The 23,772-nt window shown below is 36.4% G+C and overlaps 1 pseudogene; it reads left to right on the forward strand.

The window, feature by feature from the left end:
- The window catches only part of LOC140051171 (dynein beta chain, ciliary-like), a 43,632-nt pseudogene that overhangs the window by 14,692 nt on the left and 5,168 nt on the right, over positions 1-23,772 (forward strand).

Below are 23,772 nucleotides of genomic sequence, written 5' to 3' on the forward strand. Positions count from 1 at the left end.
AATCAACAAGGTTTTTTTTCTTATTACCAGTTTTAAGTCTTACATGTAAAATATCTTTTTTATTAGGAAAATCTTGATCTGTTTAAAGCTGATGCATCATCAGACATTTGGAAGGCATACGTTGATTTCCTCGATGACATGGTAGTAGACGGCTTCTTCAACTGCATCCACTGTAGTCTGAACTTCTTTCTGGAAAACACCAACACCAAGGAGTCTGGCACCACTCCTTGAAGCACGCCTTGAGCTGCAGGTCCCAGACATGGTCTTCCAGCCATCGCTGGATTATGGCATCGCTGATGGCTTCTATGATCTTGTAGAGATGCTTGTCAGTGATATCTACAAGATGGCATCTCTTGTCAAGAGATTGGCAGAGCATAGTGGTGCTGAACATTACCAGGTCTGTATCAAAAGAATTTTTTTCTCAATTTTAAGCTTTGTTTTGTCAATTTCTCAATCAATCAATTTCTATTTATTCTACTCATAAACAAACAATAAACGCATAACAAAAAAAGAGTAAAACAAATTTTTAAAAGATAAAAGGGACCTCCAAGAAACCCTAAAGGGCTTATGATAGGAAGCCCACTAAAAACTAGTTACATTAACATACTGTAAATATATAAAATAAATAGATGAATATTGTTAAGAAATCCAATTGCCATCTCAAATATGAAATAATGTGATTTACATAGATAAATAGAATGGCACAATGCAAAATATTTTGCTTCTTCCAATTGCTTTTATGATCTCTTGTATTCTTATTAAACTTTGGTCCTTTTGATTTGCAGACTGATTTGGAAGACATGATGGAACTGTCAGACATGCGTCAAGAGATGATGGACAGGGTGCAGACAATCATGAACAAAGCTCAAGAATACCGCAATTCCTTTGACAGCTACGCATATCTGTGGGTTGACGACCGGCAAGAATTCATGCGTCAGTTCCAGTTTCCTCCTTTACAACCATGTACTCACCACAGAAGAGATTGAAGCACACGCTGAAGATGGCGTTCCAGAATGCCCGCCAACTTTAGAACAATTCAAGGAACAGGTATTTTAAATTTTGTTTAATCCTTTAGTTGAATTTTTTTCCGTTTAACAGACCTTATGGGTATTTAAGTGAAGTAAAGCTATTGTGTGCTCCCTTCCATCATCCATATCTTGTAGGTAATATTTCAAAGAGGTTTAAAACATTTTTAACACTTAGAAATCTTCGGAAATTGCTAATAATAAGCTAATAGATTACAATCCCCCAATGCCAACTGCCCCAAATGTTTGATTGTAATTTCTGTATTTGTGGCCTTTTGGACTTGACAACTTTAGACAATCTTACAATTATTTAACCTTAATTGCTGTACTTTATTTAGGTTGATACATATGAGAAGATCTATGGGGAGGTAGATGAGATTGTACCGGTACAGACATTTGATTGTTGGTTCCGAGTTGACGCCAAACCTTTTAAGCAAGCGCTACTTAACATTGTCAAGAGATGGAGCTTTATGTTTAAACAACATCTCATTGACCATGTCACAAACAGGTAATATTTATTGCATTCTTTTTAGATTTAATTAATAATTGTGCTTTCTATACAATTTCTCTATTTTTTCTCTCTCAAAATCGGACACACTGTTGGATTAACGCACAATATTTGTTTTTTTTTTAAACCATAACACGATTCTGGTTTTGGTCCAAATAATAATAATTCATTTATCTCAATCTAGCCTGGCTGCCCTTCAAGAGTTTATCAAAGTAGCTGATAGCAGATTGACTAAACCAGTAGAGGAAGGAGACTACGATGGCTTAGTAAGTGTAATGGGTCATCTACTAGCAGTCAAAGAACGACAATCATCCACCGACGAGATGTTTGAGCCTCTCAAGCAGACAATTGAACTACTGAAGACCTACGATCAAGAGATGCCAGACGAGGTTCACCAGCAGCTGCAGGAATTGCCAGAACAGTGGAATAACAGTAAAAAGATTGCAATCACAGTCAAGCAACATGTGGCTCCGTTGCAGGCCAACGAGGTCGCCATTATCAGACGTAAATGCACATCATTTGATGTAAGAGTTTTTGCAGTCTTATTTTCTATAAAGGAACTAATTGTAACTCCTTTTGTGAGGTTTTGCACATAGGAGTGCTAGGCTTAGTTCAAGCATAAGAATACTAAATATGCTGACCAATCAACTGGCTAATGAACACTGCTTTTCATACACACTTGAGGTATTTCAAATTTCTACTAATAGTATTTTTAACTCTATTTACAGGTCAAACAACATGAATTCAGAGAGAGGTTTAGAAAAGAAGCTCCATTTAGGTTTTCTTTTGAAGAACCATACCCAGCTCTCGATAATGTAAGTATTTGTTTACCTATCTACATTTTAACAATTTATAAAACTGATACTATAGTAGTATTTAGTTGATCAGAGAAAGTTATATTTTTTAGAATACTGTATGTCAATAAATTGCAGTAAAAATTCATCTTTTGTTGATTAAAATGTTTGCAAATTTAATTTTCTAGTGCCATTATGAAATATTTGAGATGGAAACTCAAATGGCATCATTACAAGCATCTGCTAGTCTGTTTGAGGTCAACGTACCAGACTACAGACAACTGAAGGTCTGCAGAAAAGAAGTGGGCATGCTGAAGACTCTCTGGGATATGATCATTCTAGTACGTTCCAGTATCGATGACTGGAAGACAACTCTTTGGCAGGAGATCAACGTTGAACAGATGGAAATGGACTGCAAGAAGTTTGCTAAAGACATCAGGAGTCTTGACAAAGAGATGCGTGCGTGGGACGCGTATGGTGGTCTTGATTCAACCGTCAAAAACATGTTGACGTCACTACGTGCTGTCAGTGAGTTGCAAAATCCTGCTATCAGGGAACGTCATTGGCAACAGCTGATGCACGCAACTAAGGTAGTTTTTCTTTGCAATTATTTTACCTTTAAATCTCATTTCGTATAATTGCTCCTATCCCTATCTCTGTGCCACCAGTGCAATTCATCCATTTACCTTTATATCAAAGGGCTTCTTTGCTCAGGCACCAGAGATCTGGAACCAATTTCCTCATTCCATCCCGTTTTCAATTCAAATCTCTCCTGAAAACTCACCTTTTTCAATAGTTATTCTTTTCATGTTGTGCTGTGAGACTCGTAAAATGTGCTTTATAAATTTTCGATATTATTATTAGTTCAGAGGTTTTTTTAGGCAGGTTCAACTCGAATGTTGTTTTTATACCAGCTTCATTCGCTGTCCAATCCCAGATGTTGTTTCTAATAGGCTCATTATCTTCCAGTAACAAATATTCTTGCGTTGCCTTCGTTGTTTTCATGTATAAATTAATCTTTATGTATATAGGTAAGATTCCTGATGGATGAGTCCACCACGCTTGCAGATCTACTGGCCCTGAATCTGCATAACTTTGAAGACGAGGTCCGCAACATTGTGGACAAAGCTGTCAAAGAAATGAGCATGGAGAAGGTTCTTAAAGAACTTGATGTCACTTGGACTCAAATGGAGTTTGAGTATGAAAAACATCCAAGAACTGGTATACCAAATCTGAAGTCCAGTGAAGAGTTGATTGAAACCCTTGAAGATAACCAAGTAAGTACTTATGTTACATCTTTTCCATTTACGTCTTTAATTAGTACAATATATTACAAAGCTCAAAGCTGTTTGCACATTTCTGTAGATGAACAAACTCAGGTTGAAATATAGAGTCATAATGGCTTGCCTCAATTTCTCTGGAGTTTATATTTATAAAATAGTTTGTCCATCCTGTAATTGGCAAGATACTCATTTTTATATGCGTATGAAATAATATAAATACGTTGTTAGTGGACCTACTATATGGCTATTTGTACAACACATTCAATGCTGTAAATGGAAAGCCTTTGGATAGACCAAAATTTCTAACTTCACAGACAATTTCCTAAACCATTTGGCTACATACACATCTTACAATCACTTCATACTTCAGGTACAACTTCAAAACTTGATGACGTCCAAGTACATTGCTCACTTCTTGGAAGAAGTCTCCACCTGGCAGAAAAAGCTCTCCACAGCAGACTCTGTCATCAGCATCTGGTTTGAAGTGCAGAGAACATGGTCACATCTGGAGAGTATCTTCATTGGTTCTGAAGATATTCGTAACCAGTTGCCAGAGGATTCCAAGCGTTTTGATGGTATTGATACTGATGTGAAGGTAACTTTCTTTTTTAGTCTCTTGCAATCATTTAATTTTATTCTTTTTTAATCTGCTTTTCTTTGTTTAGTTTTCTGTTTAGCTTTTACCAATGTTTTACCTAATCTTTTCTGTCACATTTCAATCTTTTAATTATACAGGAACTTATGTTTGATGTTGAGAAAACACCAAATGTAGTAGAAGCAACAAATAAACCAGGCCTGTTTGACAAACTGGAGGATATCCAGTCAAGGTAAGATACATATTGTTACAGTCTGTGGTGAGGGTGTAAAAGAAAACAAAAGAAAATGAAGAATGCATTTCTGTCTGGTTCCACAATTACTAGAGTATAAGAAATAATAAACATCAATGATAGTGCTTGTAATAGTGATTGTGTAAAAAAGGAGGCAATGATAATGACAATTTTTATTTATTATTATGATGTTAATATACCTGACATTTTTTTCAGATTATCATTGTGTGAAAAGGCTTTAGCTGAATATCTTGAAACCAAACGACTAGCGTTTCCACGTTTCTACTTTGTATCATCTGCTGATCTTTTGGATATTCTCTCAAACGGAAACAATCCATCTACTGTAAGTGCTATTTCCTTTTGTTTTTAGGATAGACAGTACCCAAAGTCACTCCTTGATGTCATTGTAAGCTAATTTCCCAATTCACCTGCACTCTTTTTACCAAATAGAAATGTCTGGTACTTGGATTGCTAAGTGAAGCCAAACTTTATCTGACAAAAAAATGTGATGTGCCCATACTGTATATATAGACATGATGATGTCATATCACTACCATATTTAAGCATATCATTACCATATTTGGGCACATATTTGTTAAACTAGTTTGATAGTGCAGACAGGGCTTAAGAATGTCATACTCATATTATACTAAGCTACATTGTTTAATTTTAGGTTCAACGTCACTTGTCCAAACTGTTTGACAACATGGCTAAGCTGAAGTTTGAGCAAGATGATGAGGGCAACGACACCAAGACTGCTCTTGGAATGTACAGTAAGGAAGGTGAATACGCAGAATTCACTCAACCATGCGAGTGTACTGGTCAGGTAAGTGAAAATAAAATCTGTAATAACATACACTATTGCTATCGATAGTAAGCTTGTGTTTGCGACGACCTAACTAGGTCAGGTCAATCAATCAATCAAAACTGTGTCAAGGTGGAGAGTGAGAAACATTTCCCAATATCCCTGCATGCGATTAATGTATTAACACCACATAGTTGGATTGTCGGTCGACGTAAACCAAAAGCCTCCTATTCTTTATCTCAGACACCAGATGCTCAATATGAATTTTACTTAGCAAAGTTGGTGTGTTCAGACCCAGAACCAGTGGTGGCGCCAGCGGGGGGGCTACGGGGGCTCTAGCCCCCTCGTCGGGGAGCCTAGCCCCCCCGTCGGGGAACAGGGGTACTTTTTGTCGGGGAATATAATATACAGTAAAAAACGTTCGCGTTCACTTCATATAGCTTCAGCGCCTAGAAAACCACGACGTTCCATTGACCGTGAGAGTACGTCAGAGGGCTATTATGCACTTTTATGCATTCATTTATTGCCAGCGATCTAACTTACTACTAAACATTAGCTAGGTACGCACTTGTCTGGCGGTATCCCTTTGTACGAATCGTTCAACGTTGGGTCGAGACGCGTGATATCAAGTTCCATCCAGGGACCAAAATGTGTAATGTAGTTATTTTCCAGGCGAAGTTTACCGACGGTTACCGAAGGAAACACGGGTACTTTTTGTCGGGGAATATAATATACAGTAAAAAGCGTTCGCGTTCACTTCGTAGCTAGCTTCAGCGCCTAGAAAACCGCGACGTTTCATTGACCGTGAGAGAGTACGTCAGAGTGATATTATGCACTTTATATGCACTCATTATTGCCAGCGATCTAACTTACTACTAAACAATAGCTAGGTTCGCACTTGTCTGGCGGTATCCCTTTGTACGAATCGTTCAACGTTGGGTCGAGACGCGTGATATCATGTTCCATCCAGGGACCAAAATGTGTACTGTAGTTATTTTCCAGGCGAAGTTTACTGACGGTTACGTCGTGTACTGCGTCGACGTACGCTACACTACAGCAAAATTTTTTTAATTTACAAGTAACATTCTGTACCGTAGGGCACCTAAAATAAATTTTTCATCCATTACTAAACAAAAAAACATGCCATTTTCGCTTAGCCAACATCTTATTATAGCTAAGTTATTACATTTTCAATGTCCTGTATGTCATGAATTTCTCACCACTCGGAAGTCCAGATGGTACGCACGCATACACTTGGGAGGAATAAACTTATTTCCCCCGACTGAAAAAGGTCTACGCTTGCGTTTTTTAAGCATCTATGCCTGATGTTTCGGAAGTATGAAATGCAATTTTTTGAAGACCTGCAGCTCTAGTTTTAAACAGTTTCTTAGCTCAGCCCCAACAATAAAGCTGGTCATATTTCGAAGTACAAGAAGTGCATTTTCCGGGACCTAACATCTCTATTTTTCAAACATTTCTTAACTCAGTCACAACCTTGATAGGGACTTATATATTTTGTTTCATGTTTTTGAAGTATAATTTCTAAATTTTCTTTGAACTTTTATTTTTTAAATTGAAAAATATGGATTGAAACAGTCATCGCGCATCGTTTTTTTGCACGCAGTATTTTATTTATGCATTATAAAAAATGGAAAAAATGGCTACCCTAAATCTGATTAAAATGACCTCAAATGACGCTAGAACGCGTTGCTTCCGGGGGCCTCGCCCCCTGGACCCCCACCGGGGGCCCTTGGCGGCCCCCTGGCCCCCAGCCTAGTGATGCTCGCTTCGCTCGCATAGCCCCCTCGTCGGGGAATGTAGCCCCCGTGTCGGGAAGATCCTGGCGCCACCCCTGCCCAGAACCCTGAATTTAAAAAGTCTGATCTTCAGCCCAAAGTATTCAAGGTGATGTTTGTTCATTTTTTACATTTTTGGCTCATAAATTAAAATACTTTTTTAGGTTGAAGCATGGTTGAACAAACTTCAAGACGCGATGCGTCAGACGGTTCGTTTAACATTCAATGAGGCCGTTGTAGCGTATGAAGAGAAGCCAAGAGAGTACTGGCTGTATGATTATGCAGCGCAGGTTGCACTGGCTACCACACAGATCTGGTGGACAACAGAAGTTGGAATTGCATTTGGCAGGCTGGAAGAAGGTCATGAAAATGCTCTTAAGGAATACAATAAGAAACAGGTAATGTAGCAATGTAATTATAGTATATGAATACTTATAACATGCCGTAAATAAGAGTCCTTGTTGTGTGTTTTTGTTGGTTTTATTTTGTATTTACAATAACCATTGAGAGAACATACCAGGATACGCATACTGCTGAAACAGCTTTTTCCAATGGAGTCCTATTAACAAGCAAAATAACTATTGCAAGAACAACATTGAAATTTACACAAAAAAATGTGCAAATGTGTCTTTTATGCATACATAACCGACAGCGTAATGTCCTATCTGAAGGATGAAGCAATAAATGTGAAGTATTTCAGCTGATGACATAGATGAGAGGAAGGTGTCTAACTTACACACATACCTGATCATTGTCATTGTGTCTTGTAATTATGAGAGGTGTTTACCAATCAAATTATTAATGTTATATATTGTATGACTTTTTAGGTTACACAACTCAACACTTTGATCACGATGTTAATCGGGAATCTGACACCAGGTGACCGCCAAAAGATCATGACCATCTGTACCATCGACGTGCACGCACGTGATGTGGTTGCAAAACTGATTGCAATGAAGATCGATAGCGCTCAAGCGTTCCAGTGGCTCAGTCAGTTGCGTCATCGATGGGATGATGAACGTAAGCAGTGTTATGCTAACATCTGTGACGCTCAATTTAGGTACTCGTATGAGTATCTCGGGAACACCGCTAGGCTTGTTATCACTCCACTAACTGATAGGTACGTTTCATAGTTTGTTATTCAACACAAAGAGAGTATTGCATATGATTGTGTAGTCTTTGGAGGAATCACTGCATGTTTAAAAATGAGAATTATTTTATTCCAGGTGCTATATTACCCTCACACAATCGCTGCATTTAACAATGAGTGGTGCTCCAGCTGGTCCTGCTGGAACCGGTAAAACAGAAACAACCAAAGATTTAGGTCGGGCACTTGGAATCATGGTCTACGTATTCAACTGCTCTGAACAAATGGACTATAAGGTAAAGTCTACACTATCAAACTTCACTATCAAAATGTGATGTGCCCATATATGGACATAATGATGTCATATCACTACCGTATTTAAGCATATCACTACCATAATTGTGCACATCACACTTTTTTGTCAAACTAGTTTGATAGTGTAGACAGAGCTTTGATAATATCCTCAATGTTTAATGATGGTATAATTTTTTATGAAATTAATTTTGTTTTATCATGCAATATATATATATATATACATATATTAATGAAATCACGATTTTTAAAATAAAACTTTGATTTGTTTTCTAGTCTTGTGGTAACATCTATAAAGGTTTGTCTCAAACTGGTGCTTGGGGTTGCTTTGATGAGTTCAACAGAATCTCTGTAGAAGTATTGTCTGTTGTGGCTGTACAGGTAAGACTATGGAATGACCTTAGTAGAATTTTGAGTTTGAGTTTCTGTATTAAGCAATCATGGTCAATTAAAATACTTTACATAAATATAAACAAGCTCAAATAGAAAAATCATGACAAAAATAAATTGTGTATTGGAATAGACCTTGATCAAGAAAAATTATTTCCACTTTGGTCCTGAAATGGTTTTCTGAAGTAAGTTCAGATTTGTACAATTAAGATCTCTGCAAAACTTTTTCAGTATCACCTGTTCAATTATGCTAATTTCATGTTAATTTGATCTTTTTCAGGTCAAGTGTGTCCAGGATGCAATTCGGGATAAAAAGAAACGTTTTAACTTCATGGGAGAAGAGATCAACTTGGTTCCCACTGTTGGAATATTTATCACTATGAATCCAGGTTATGCCGGCAGGACTGAACTGCCAGAGAATCTGAAAGCACTCTTTAGGTAGTTGAATAAAGCTTATTATTCAGTAATCAAGAGTTTTAAACAATAATATTGTAAAACAGAAAAGAACAGGCCTTGATTACATAGGAAGTCCAAGAAAATTTAACCACTTATTTTCCTTGGATCCTTAGATACAAAGAACTAAAACATTGCACACAAACCAGAAAAATAGAATTGGTGTATATGTTAATCAGCAACATATCAGAAGCTATAAATTATACTAGTTTGGATCACCTTAATAATGGTTTGTTTTGTTTTTTAGGCCATGTGCTATGGTGGTTCCAGATTTTGAACTGATTTGTGAGATCCTGTTGGTGGCTGAAGGTTTCCTTGATGCTAGGCTACTGGCGAGGAAATTCATTACACTCTACACCCTCTGTAAAGAGTTGTTATCAAAACAGGTTAGAAATTAGCTAAACTTTGTATGAATGTGAACCCGAGTCTACTCAGCTGTAAAGAAGGTGGCATGGAAAGGAACTGGCCACCCTACCAAATAATGCTAAGGTTTAGAATAATGAGCTCTTAACTGCTCATTACCCTGTGTTCTGTAAATGAATACAAGACTTACCTTTACTATTAATAACTTAATGACACATGATTTCAGGATCATTATGATTGGGGGTTACGTGCAATTAAATCTGTATTGGTCGTTGCCGGTTCACTGAAGAGAAGCGACAAGCAGCGTCCAGAAGACCAGGTGCTAATGAGGGCGCTTCGTGATTTCAACATCCCCAAGATCGTTACCGATGACATGCCAGTATTTATGGGATTGATTGGCGATCTTTTCCCATCGTTGGATGTGCCACGTAAGAGAGACTTGAACTTTGAGAAGGTCGTAAAACAGTCTACCATCGATCTGAAACTACAAGCAGAAGATAACTTTGTGTTGAAAGTTGTACAGTTGGAAGAATTACTTGCAGTCAGGCATTCTGTATTTGTCATTGGTAATGCAGGAACCGGTAAAACACAGGTAAAAGCATTCATACTTTAACTCCGGTATAAAGGGTCCGGCGAATCGAACCGTGCCGGAACAGGTGTGAAAGACACTTAAGACTGTATCACACAGTGTTCAACTAAAATTCTAATTTTGAGGTAGTTTTTAAGACGAAAATTCTTACAACTTTTTTTTTCCTGGTTCACAGGTATTGAAAGTATTAAATAAAACATATGCAAATCTGAAACGCAAACCGGTGTTCATCGATCTTAACCCGAAAGCTGTTACAAACGATGAACTGTTTGGTATCATCAACCCAGCAACACGAGAATGGAAAGATGGTCTGTTTTCCACCATCATGCGAGACATGAGTAACATCTCACATGATGGACCCAAATGGATCGTGTTAGATGGTGACATTGATCCTATGTGGATTGAGTCACTTAACACCGTCATGGATGACAACAAGGTGAGGTCTTATTCACTTGTTTATTGAATGTTTACCACAATTAAGCAGTAAATGCTTATTAAAGCTTACAGATTGATACTTGATCAATTACCATACACATTGTTCTAATAAAATGTTAAGATGCTTTCAAAAATAATTCTTGTCCTATGACTGGAACAGTATTGTTAAACAAGTAGTAGTGTTAAAATAACACCGCAGAGCTATACCATTTTGTGTGATGATTTTTTTTAACATAATTCAAATAATTAAACTGTTTTTCTTTGTATAGGTGCTAACATTGGCCAGTAATGAACGTATTCCATTAACACCCAGTATGCGTCTACTGTTTGAAATTAGTCATCTGAAAACTGCTACCCCAGCCAGGGGTGGCGCCAGGATCTTCCCGACACGGGGGCTACATTCCCCGACGAGGGGGCTATGCGAGCGAAGCGAGCATCACTAGGCTGGGGGCCAGGGGGCCGCCAAGGGCCCCCGGTGGGGGTCCAGGGGGCGAGGCCCCCGGAAGCAACGCGTTCTAGCGTCATTTGAGGTCATTTTAATCAGATTTAGGGTAGCCATTTTTTCCTTTTTTTATAATGCATAAATAAAATACTGCGTGCAAAAAAACGATGCGCGATGACTGTTTCAATCCATATTTTTCAATTTAAAAAATAAAAGTTCAAAGAAAATTTAGAAATTATACTTCAAAAACATGAAACAAAATATATAAGTCCCTATCAAGGTTGTGACTGAGTTAAGAAATGTTTGAAAAATAGAGATGTTAGGTCCCGGAAAATGCACTTCTTGTACTTCGAAATATGACCAGCTTTATTGTTGGGGCTGAGCTAAGAAACTGTTTAAAACTAGAGCTGCAGGTCTTCAAAAAATTGCATTTCATACTTCCGAAACATCAGGCATAGATGCTTAAAAAACGCAAGCGTAGACCTTTTTCAGTCGGGGGAAATAAGTTTATTCCTCCCAAGTGTATGCGTGCGTACCATCTGGACTTCCGAGTGGTGAGAAATTCATGACATACAGGACATTGAAAATGTAATAACTTAGCTATAATAAGATGTTGGCTAAGCGAAAATGGCATGTTTTTTTGTTTAGTAATGGATGAAAAATTTATTTTAGGTGCCCCACGGTACAGAATGTTACTTGTAAATTAAAAAAATTTTGCTGTAGTGTAGCGTACGTCGACGCAGTACACGACGTAACCGTCAGTAAACTTCGCCTGGAAAATAACTACAGTACACATTTTGGTCCCTGGATGGAACATGATATCACGCGTCTCGACCCAACGTTGAACGATTCGTACAAAGGGATACCGCCAGACAAGTGCGAACCTAGCTATTGTTTAGTAGTAAGTTAGATCGCTGGCAATAATGAGTGCATATAAAGTGCATAATATCACTCTGACGTACTCTCTCACGGTCAATGAAACGTCGCGGTTTTCTAGGCGCTGAAGCTAGCTACGAAGTGAACGCGAACGCTTTTTACTGTATATTATATTCCCCGACAAAAAGTACCCGTGTTTCCTTCGGTAACCGTCGGTAAACTTCGCCTGGAAAATAACTACATTACACATTTTGGTCCCTGGATGGAACTTGATATCACGCGTCTCGACCCAACGTTGAACGATTCGTACAAAGGGATACCGCCAGACAAGTGCGTACCTAGCTAATGTTTAGTAGTAAGTTAGATCGCTGGCAATAAATGAATGCATAAAAGTGCATAATAGCCCTCTGACGTACTCTCACGGTCAATGGAACGTCGTGGTTTTCTAGGCGCTGAAGCTATATGAAGTGAACGCGAACGTTTTTTACTGTATATTATATTCCCCGACAAAAAGTACCCCTGTTCCCCGACGGGGGGGCTAGGCTCCCCGACGAGGGGGCTGGAGCCCCCGTAGCCCCCCCGCTGGCGCCACCACTGACCCCAGCCACTGTATCTCGAGCTGGTATTCTCTACATCAATGCCTCTGATCTCGGCTGGAATCCGTAAGACTTGTTGCATATACATCTTTGATAGCTAGTGCTTTGAAGTGTACAAAAATAATAGTATATATTGAAGTAGCTATTGTAAAAAAATTCACACTTCTTTTTTTCTTCAGCGTTGTTACAAGCTGGATAGACACAAGAGAAGTGCAGTCAGAGAGAGCAAACCTTACCATTTTGTTTGACAAGTACTTACCTGCAATGCTAGAAACCATGCGTGTGCGATTTAAGAAGATTATTCCTATTCCAGGTAACCACACAGATTACTCGCTCTCATTAGTGATTTTATTTTCAAATACAATTTTGCATTTTGAGAAAGAGCTGAATAATATTAATTGCGTTCTTCACTGACCCACAGCACCCATAAATATTATTGATCATGTCAAGATTGTTCTACTGCAGTTATTGAACTACTTCTTGTGTTCATGAAAAGAGATACATTGTCAGTCTTATTTTTTTATCACACTATTTTTATCCTTTCAGAACAAAGTATGGTACAAATGTTATGCTACCTTCTAGAATGCCTGCTAACACCTGAAAACACACCTCCAGACTGTCCAAAAGAACTTTACGAACTTTACTTTGTGTTTGCTTCCATCTGGGCGTTTGGTGGTGCCATGTTCCAAGATCAGCTGGTAGACTATCGGGTAGAGTTCAGCAAGTGGTGGGTCACTGAGTTCAAGACCATTAAATTCCCCAGCCAGGGAACTGTCTTTGATTATTACATCGATCGGGATTCCAAAAAGTTCTTGCACTGGTCTGAAAGAGTTCCAGTCTTTGAGCTTGATCAGGAGATGCCCCTACAGGTAACGGTCCGCTTTTCTCATACAGCATACTATTCATTTCATGTTAGACCATCGTCTAAAAATATTTGGAAAGTCGGCTTTGTTTAGTAATAATAAATGTGTTATGTATGTATCAATACTTCTGCTCATGTACCATTGCCTACATGATTTGCGTACATGATTAGTACAAACTTAATAGAAAGTTTAGGCAGGAAAAAATAAATGCGTTACCATTGCCTCATTTGGCTCTATTTGCCACACTAAAAACTTCAAACTCTACATTAAACTTATCTCATTTCAAATTGTTAGGCTGTCCTTGTGCACACAGCAGAAACAACACGTGTACGGTTCTTCGTTGATCTGTTAATGGCCAATGGCCGTCCAGTCATGCTAGTTGGTAATGCCGGTCTTGGTAAGAGCGTACTTGTTGGCGATAAACTAAACTCACTGTCTGAAGACTACATGGTTGCTAATGTACCATTCAATTACTACACAACCTCTGAAATGTTGCAACGTAATTAAGTTTCATTTAACATTTCATTCCTTCTTTATTCTGCAGGCACTTTCAGTACTAGTGCACTGATTTTTAAAGTGGTTCAGTAATTGGAAATATTATAACAAACATGATAAAGTAAAGACAAAATCAAAATTATAAATAGAGAAAATATACACTAAAAATGGAAATCAATTTTAGAAAAGAAAACTTAAATTTCTCTACGAATGTTTGTGAGATGAGAATAAAATCATTATTTTTATTCTAGTCAACATTAAACATTGTTACTTGATGAAGAGAAAAGTCGATTACAATGTATGTTGTCCATGGTTTTGTATTCATTATGTCACACAATGCAAGCACGAAAGACTTAACTTAATTGTCATTTATAATTAGGTGTTTTGGAGAAACCATTGGAGAAGAAAGCTGGACGTAACTATGGTCCTCCAGGAACTAAGAAGCTTGTCTACTTCATTGATGACATGAACATGCCAGAGGTAACTTTTTATTTTATTTAACGTTTAAAATCCTAATTATTGGCTAATCACCAAAATATAATATTTTATGTTTATTCTCTAATATAACTATCTGCAGTTATTGTTAATGTTATTATATATTCAGGCAAAAGATTTTACAAAATATAATACAAATTAATCAAACACGATACAAGGAGAAAATATAAAATCAATCGCTATAAATGAAATACAAAATCTTAATAAACAGGTTGATACGTATGGCACAGTACAACCCCATACTTTGATACGTCAGCACATGGATTACAGACATTGGTATGACAGAGTAAAGCTAAGTCTGAAAGAGATCCACAACTGTCAATACATCTCTTGCATGAACCCAACATCTGGAAGCTTCACCATCAATTCCAGACTTCAGCGACACTTCTGTGTGTTTGCTCTTAGCTTCCCTGGTCACGATGCTCTCACCACTATATACAACAGTATCTTCAGCCAACATCTGAGCCTGACAGGGTGTACCACTAACATTCAGAAGATGAGTCTTACAGTCGTGACGGCAGCTCTTGATCTGCACAAGAAGATCACCAGTGCCTTCCTACCAACAGCCGTCAAGTTTCATTACATCTTTAATCTTAGAGATCTCTCAAACATCTTTCAGGTATTCAATTTGTTCTTTTACGTTCATTTTTTTTTTGTCAATAGTTTTGTATGCTGTAAACAGCCTTAAAAACACTGTATAGTGACTATGTTTTTTCTCTTTTGGAATATTGCTATATTATTTCAGCATTTATTAGGCTCAGTCTACACTATCAAACTTGTTTGACTAAAAAAGTGTGATGTGCCCAAATTTGGTAGTGATATGCTTAAATATGGTAGTGATACAACATCATCATGTCCATCTTTTTGTCACATAAAGTTTGATAGTGTAGACAGAGCTTTATATTTGTTTTTTAAGTCATATAAGATCAGAATAATTAACATGACCATTATTATATTTTGTTATTTGTTTCATTTTGCATATATTTAGGGTTTGTTATTCTCTAGTCCTGAGTGCCTGAAGACGCCAAGTGATCTTATTCGTCTTTGGATGCATGAGTCAGATCGTGTGTATGGCGACAAAATGATTGATGAGAAAGACATTGAAACATTCCAGAAAACATTAGTAGATTTTGGCAAAAAGTACTTTGAGGTTAGTATTCAAATTAAATAAATACCAAGAATTTTTAATTTTAGAAACAATAATTATTTAAAGACATTTTAAACAATTATTTTAAACATATAGGAACTACATTTCGTTTTTGATTTCAATGTTTTTTATGTTTTTTTCTGGTGAGACACCTAAATCAGCAACAGAAGCTTATGTGGGGTTTTTGTCACCCCTTGGCACATTAAGCTATTTTTTGTTGTGTGATTGACATTGGCTTAATTACTATCTTACTACACAATTCAAGCTCGTAGCCAGGATTTTTATAGGGGATTCATTTTTTAACAAAATGGGAAAAATTTTCACAATTTAGGCTTGTTAGGCCTATTTACTATTATTTCTGCTGCTGATCTCTAATTGAAAAGGGCACTTCAGGCAAAAAGTGGGTTCGTTCGTTATTATTGGTAATACAGTATGTTATATAATTTATGTTTTCTTATCATTTTAATATTTTTCTTTTAGGATGTTGATGAAGAAACTTTTACAAAAAAGCCAAACATCTTCTGCCATTTTGCGTCAGGAATTGGGGATCCAAAATACCTTGGTGTTGCTGGCTGGGAAGAGCTTAGCAAGATCCTTATGGAAGCACTGGATAGCTACAATGAAATCAATGCTGTCATGAACCTTGTGCTGTTTGAAGATGCCATGCAGCATGTGTAATGTGTATTTTAAATAATGTATCTCTGTTGAGTAGAAGGCCTGTGTTTTAATAGTCAAATACAACAAATAAAATATTCTTTTAGATAAAATTCAGTACATATTGTAGTAAAAAAATTAAAATAGAGTGACTCTGAAAGAAATGTTGGTATATGGCATAATTCTTCTTTTGGAAACACATGGTGTACCGCAAACATAACTACATCCATGGCGTAATTGCTGAATTTTTATTTTTTAGCTGTCGTATCAATCGTATACTGGAGTCTCCTCGTGGCAACGCTCTGCTGGTTGGTGTTGGTGGCAGTGGTAAGCAGAGTTTGGCTCGTCTTGCAGCGTACATCAGTAGTTTAGATGTTTTCCAGATTACACTGAAGAAAGGTTATGGAATACCTGATCTTAAGGTAAATTTTACTAATTTTTAATTATTAATTATTAATTAACACTGGGGTACAATTCTGCTCTAATTTAATGGTGACACACATAAACGCGACTACCAATTAAAGTGACCACCAAACAAAAACAGGATAAAAACAAAAGCACATCATTTTTTGAAACAAAAAGATTATTATTTATTTTGATCATTTCCAGGTAAATCAAACCTTACAATTAACACCTGTAGTGGTGTAGTTATGTGAATTATAATTATAACATATTATGTTGATCGTTTCAGGTTGACTTGGCTGCCCAATGTCTGAAAGCTGGTATGAAAGGAGTTGGCACCATGTTCTTGATGACAGATGCACAGGTAGCAGATGAGATCTTCTTGGTCTTGATCAACGATCTCTTGGCATCTGGTGAGATTCCAGACCTGTTTCCAGATGATGAAGTTGAGAATATCATTGGTGGTGTAAGGAATGAAGTGAAGTCTACTGGTTTGCAAGACACAAGAGAAAACTGCTGGAAGTTCTTCATTGAGAGGCTCAGAAAGCAATTGAAAGTAAGATGAGAGAAGATAGATTACACATGTCTGGTTCTTTTACATCAACTAATTATGGCCAAGTTATTACGATAATAAGGATAATATGAATATGTCAGAATGTGTAATATCATTTATTTTTCTTTTTGTAGGTTGTGTTGTGCTTTTCACCCGTTGGTAACACTCTTCGTGTTAGAAGCCGTAAGTTCCCTGCAGTTGTCAACTCCACATGTATCGATTGGTTCCATGAGTGGCCAGAAGAGGCTCTGGTATCTGTCAGTCAGAGATTCCTTGAAGAAATTGAGTTACTACCGGTAAGTAAGAAAGTCTCTTTCCTCAATAAAACATGTTTGTGACACAAAAAAACTGTAGAGTGTCCCAACATCAGTGATTAGCATCAAAGTTTTTTAATTTAGACCTAAAATGAATTAATAAATATATATAAAACGTATGAAACCGTACTGAGTATGATCAACTAGACGCGAACTAGCCACCCATTCATAGAAGTAGTCTTTCTGTATGGTGACTGTAGACTGGACCTGACTTAAACTTTTAGCTGATCATTATATTAAAATAATAAATATAATGTTGTTGTTTTTGATGTGATATATGATGTCATTTATTGATATGTTTTCTTCAGAGAGATATCAAATTATCAGTGGCACAGTTCATGTCGTATGTACACACGAGCGTAAACGAGACAAGCAAAATGTACCTGCAGAATGAGAGACGGTATAACTACACAACACCTAAGAGTTTCCTTGAACAGATAAAGTTGTACCAGAGTTTACTGACGGTCAAGAGTCTTGAACTGACTGCCAAGATGGAACGTCTGGAAAATGGCTTAACCAAACTACAGAGTACAGCACAGCAGGTATTTTACTTGTTTAATTTGGCTTGCAAGCTTCTTTCTCTTAAGATGAAGAACATGCCATTTCCCATCTGTGATTCCAGTTTTTTTAGTATTTGAGCTCTTTTTTTAAAATGAGAGATAAAAGGGAATATTGTATTTTCGTAATTTATACTAGTTCTTTAATTAATTGTCAATTAGGTGGATGACCTGAAAGCCAAGTTAGCCTCTCAAGAAGTTGAACTTACTCAGAAGAATGAGGATGCTGACAAACTAATCCAGGTAGTTGGTATTGAGACAGAGAAGGTGAGCAAAGAAAAGGTGATGGCAGCTGAGGAAGAGAAGAAGGTAGCAGTGATTGCGGAGGAAGTCGGCAAGAAAGCTAAAGAATGTGAAACTGATCTTGCCAAAGCGGAACCTGCCCTCATTGCAGCACAAGAGGCTCTTAACACCCTCAATAAGGTACATTGACTGAATCTTGTTTCTGTGTTAGAAAGAGCTTTTATATTTGATTTATTCAATTTTGGCACAACAAATATTACAGAAAAATACAAAAATATATCCAATGTAAGCAAAACACATAGGATTGCCAAAAGTGAACTTAATCGTGTTAGAAGACAGAAATACAAATACATATAAAATATATTAGAATGGCAGTATCCATCAATAATCATCCTTTGTCTATTTTTAGAACAACCTCACTGAGCTGAAGTCTTTTGCTACACCCCCATCAGCTGTACTTATGGTCACAGCAGCTGTTATGTGTCTCCTCGCTCCAAATGGCAAAGTACCAAAAGACCGTGGCTGGAAAGCCGCTAAATCCATGATGCAAAAGGTAAAATATTTTTTTCACTAAAAAACATGATAATTATATTGTGAGGGGTTTGTGGTTGTAGATTTGAAAATAATATATAAACAGTTTTCCTTCAATAATAAATCTAACTTCTTTAATTATTATTTTCTCTCTTGGATTCTTAAGTATGGAGAAGTATGTTCTTACATTCTTTAAAAGCTTTTTTCTTCATTCATTTCTTTCTACAATTTTATTGCACATTTTTTGCTACTGTACTTTTCAGTAAAGTTACACATTTCACTATGTGGTTTGATTGATTTATATTTTTAATATATATTTACAATTCTGAACCGATTGAAGCTCCAGTGCGTTTGCGTGTGGCATTTCAATTAAACAATTCATACAATTGTCTTGACTTGTTTTGAACAAATAAACTTTCCTTTTAAAGCATTTAATAATTCAGATCTGTGTATTTTTCACATGTTGGGTTGTATTAGGTATCCCAATGAAAAAATTCAGATTAATTTTTTTACCTTTTCTTTCAGTTAACCATAAAGAACTTAATGTAATTAGCATTTTGCAATTTAAATGATTGAAATCCGATTACCCGTTCTAAAGTTATGGTTATTTAAAGTGTTAAAAAATATACGATTTTTTGCCTAAAAATTGTGTTTTTTGCAGTTAAAATTGGAAGCATTTTTAAAAGGTTATATAACTTTTACAATAATTAGTTAAAAGTTTTGAATTTTGTTAAACCTATAGATATCACAGAGTTGTACAACTCTATTTTTTTTGGAGCCTCAACGAAACCTATTTTTAAAATTATTGGTCCGCGAAGTGGTAGGAAAGCATTTAGCGCCCATTTTTGCTGGAATTCCCTAAAAAAATGAAAAAACTGCAATTTTTCAATGATCTGTAACTTTTGAACTACTGTGCTAATTCATTTAATTTTTTTTGTACTCGTTAGAATGTAGTGTATTTGTATATATCCAAAGATGTTAAATTTTACTGGCTTTTTATGTAAAATTTTGAATCCAATAAAAATTATTCAGTTGATTTGGTTACTTAATATTTTTTCACGATATTTTTTTACTGTATAATTGTATCACTATTATTATTATCATCACCATATGTTTTTCGCTTTTCGCTTATTCCAGATCCTGTTTGAATTGTCTGCCTTCAACTGTATAGTAGTTTAGAAATTAAAAACACTTTTATATACATTTAGGTTGATGGTTTCTTGGATTCTCTATTAAACTATGATAAAGAAAACATTCCTGATGGCTCATTAAAAGCTGTACAAGAGTATCTCAACAACCCTGAGTTTAAGCCTGACCTCATCAAGTCTAAATCTGCTGCTGCAGCTGGTCTCTGCTCATGGGCAGTAAACATTGTTACGTTCTACAATGTGTTCTGCGATGTGGAACCAAAAAGGAATGCATTGAACAAGGCTAATGCTGAGTTAACTGCTGCGCAAGACAAACTGGCTATTATCACGGCTAAGATTGCTGTAAGTTTGATATATTCTTTATTCCCACAACCAACAGTGCAAAGCAACAATGACAGGCTAAACAAAATATACACACTTAAAAACACAATTAAGGTAAAACTTATATAATAATCATCACGAACGCTGAACATCATGCGACATAGCGCACTTAACAACAATCAGAGCGATTATTAACCAAAGTGTACATAGACTTATTTATTTTTTATTTTCGTATCATTTTCTATAATATCATTCAACATACAATATCATCATTTTGTTATAAAAGTCTTTAAAATTGCTGTAACATTTGATCAGAAATATTATACTATAATATCAAAGTTTGTAAATCCACTATTTTTATCCAACACCCAACAAGTATCAATATTAAGTTTTTAAATGTTAGATGATTCAGTACATCTTAATAATAACAAGCATTGTAATTATCATTTAATGTTAGGAATTGGATGCTAACTTGGCTAAATTAACAGCTGATTTTGAGGAAGCAACATCCGCCAAGTTGAAGTGCCAGCAAGAAGCAGAGTCCACTGCTAGAACCATCACGTTAGCTAACAGGCTTGTTGGTGGCCTAGCCTCTGAAAATGTCCGTTGGGCTGAGGCTGTAGCAGGATTTAAAGAGCAGGAAAAAACTCTTCGTAAGTAATTAAATTAACTTTCCCCATTTTTGTTTAACCCTCTCACTCTCCCTTTTGTAATTGGTTTATCTTGTTGGAGCTTGTCTTGTTATATTATATTTCCAGTCTTTGCTTACATTTCACGTTTCTTTTCAATTTTAATAAAAATATTCATTTATGAGTAAAACATCATTCTTTCATCTAACTTGTTAATCTTGTTTCTTTTTCCAGCTGGTGATGTGCTGTTGACAACCGGCTTTGTGTCGTACATGGGATGTTTCAGTAAATCTTACCGTATTGATCTCATTGAGAAGATGTGGTTGCCATTCCTAAAGAGCCAAAAGGTATGTGCTATGTACAAAAGATATTGACAGTATAGTTTATAATATGTGCATGAAGGGGCACCATTTTAAAAAGTGAGCACCTGTGACCTAAGGTCTACAAAAAATTCATATTTGCTATCTTTCAGTAACATTTAACTAAATGTCTGTCTTTCAAAAAATAAAAATGTATTAAATATAATATTACTAATACTACTAACTAACAATTATATATATTATTTATTCTAGGTTCCTATTCCAATAACTGAAGGGATAGATCCATTGTCACTTCTTACAGACGATGCTGCTGTTGCTCTTTGGAACAACGAAGGTCTGCCAAGTGATCGCATGTCAACAGAAAACGCAACCATTTTGACCAACTGTGAACGCTGGCCTTTAATGGTTGACCCACAGCTACAGGGTATCAAATGGATAAAGAGCAAGTACGGAGACGGTCTACGAGTCGTGCGACTTGGTCAGCGTGGTTATCTGGACACGATTGAGCAAGGAATATCGAATGGAGATACGGTGCTGATTGAGAATATGATGGAGAGTGTGGATCCTGTACTGGATCCTCTATTGGGAAGAAATACTATCAAGAAAGGAAGGTAAGAGATTTATCAAGAAATCAATATAAAATGTTTTTAGATTAACGTTATTCCTGTCAAACCAATTACTTTATTATATAAATAAACGTGTTAGTCTCATCAGAAATAGATAATACATCATCACCTTGCAGCATCTTCATTCCAGTTTGGATAATACCAACAGCTAAAAAAGGAGAATCTTGTAGAAGGAAAGAGTTGCACTGAAATATAAAAAAATACTTTATTTGTTTATAAATTATAGATACATCAAGATTGGTGACAAAGAGGTTGAGTACAACCCAGAGTTCCGTCTAATCTTACAGACTAAGCTAGCTAATCCTCATTACAAACCAGAGATGCAAGCCCAAACAACACTGATCAACTTCACTGTCACCAGAGACGGTCTTGAAGACCAGTTGTTGGCACAGGTTGTTGCGCAAGAAAGACCAGATCTTGAAGCTCTTAAGGTATAAGAACACTGGTTGAAAATAATTCAGCTTACTTGTAGTACTCAAACCAACTGACACAATCTCAAATACTTTGTTAGAGATAGTCTAGAAAATTTGCTATTGTCATTCTATAAAGAATTTGAGAAGAATAATATTATAAATATTGATGCTTTCTACTGCATAGTAAACCTTGAATGAACCTGTTAGAGCCAGTCTAGTATCAAACCAAACCTTACAGTTAAATATGTCTCAAGGTGCAAGGTATATGGTTTCACCCATCACATCTAATGACACAGGACAAACACACACAGTTGATTGATGTATTTTTTCTCCAAATTGTTAGTTGGATTTGACGAAGCAACAGAACGACTTCAAGATTGTCCTCAAAGAGCTTGAAGACAATCTCCTCTCCCGACTGTCATCTGCAGAAGGCAACTTCCTTGGTGATACAGCTCTAGTGGAGAATCTGGAAACAACCAAACGAACTGCAGCGGAGATTGAGGTGAAGGTGACGGAAGCGAAAACAACAGAAGTGCAAATCAACGAAGCAAGAGAACACTACAGACCTGCTGCTGCAAGAGCATCTCTCCTCTACTTCATTCTGAACGATCTTAACAGGATCAATCCAATGTATCAATTCTCTCTTAAGGTAATAGAATTTTGTAGTTGTTTTGTTCTATATAAGTTGGAAATTATTTACACAAAGCAAGTATCTCAAACAAGGATGTAGTGTCATATAGAAAGAATTGAATCTGTAAACCTCATAATTTGATAAGATTTATATTTTATACAGTTGAAATGTTTAAAAAAGTGTATTGAAACGTAGCATTTTGAGGATTATTGTGTTTGTGATTATTTAGCTCATTGCTTCAATGCCAGGGTCATGAGTTCAAATCATACCAGAATCTGTCTTATCAAAGCAGCACTACTATCCAAGACTCCTGACAACACTTACATTTTATAGTGAACTAATATCTCTGTGCATGCTTTAAGTAAAGGTCTAATTCTTTAATGTGTTCTTTCTTTCAGGCTTTTAATGTTGTGTTCGCACAATGCTGCATTACTATCTAAGGCTCCTGATCTCATTATTTAATTGTCTTTTTTGCAGGCTTTCAGTGTTGTGTTCGCACATGCCATCAGCAAAGCTGAGCCTGCTGAGGAAGTAAAGCAACGTGTTGGAAACCTGATTGATTTCATCACATACTCTGTGTTCATGTACACATCTCGTGGTCTCTTTGAACAAGACAAACTTATTTTCACTGCTCAAGTCGCCTTCCAGGTGTGTAGATTATGTTTTGTTTTCATCCAATTTCCCATTTATGTTTAATCTCATGGTACCAAACCTTACTATTTCAAAGAAAAATACAAATAGTGTTTTTTTAAAACTCAATAAGGTGTTTTTTAAATGAAAGTACAGCTGTGGGCTAATAAAACTATCTGTTGTGCCAGTTCTCGTGTTATTATGTTCTGTATCAGAAAA

This window comes from Antedon mediterranea, chromosome 1 (genome assembly GCF_964355755.1).
Source record: "Antedon mediterranea chromosome 1, ecAntMedi1.1, whole genome shotgun sequence".
In the NCBI taxonomy this organism is placed as follows: Eukaryota; Metazoa; Echinodermata; class Crinoidea; order Comatulida; family Antedonidae; genus Antedon; species Antedon mediterranea.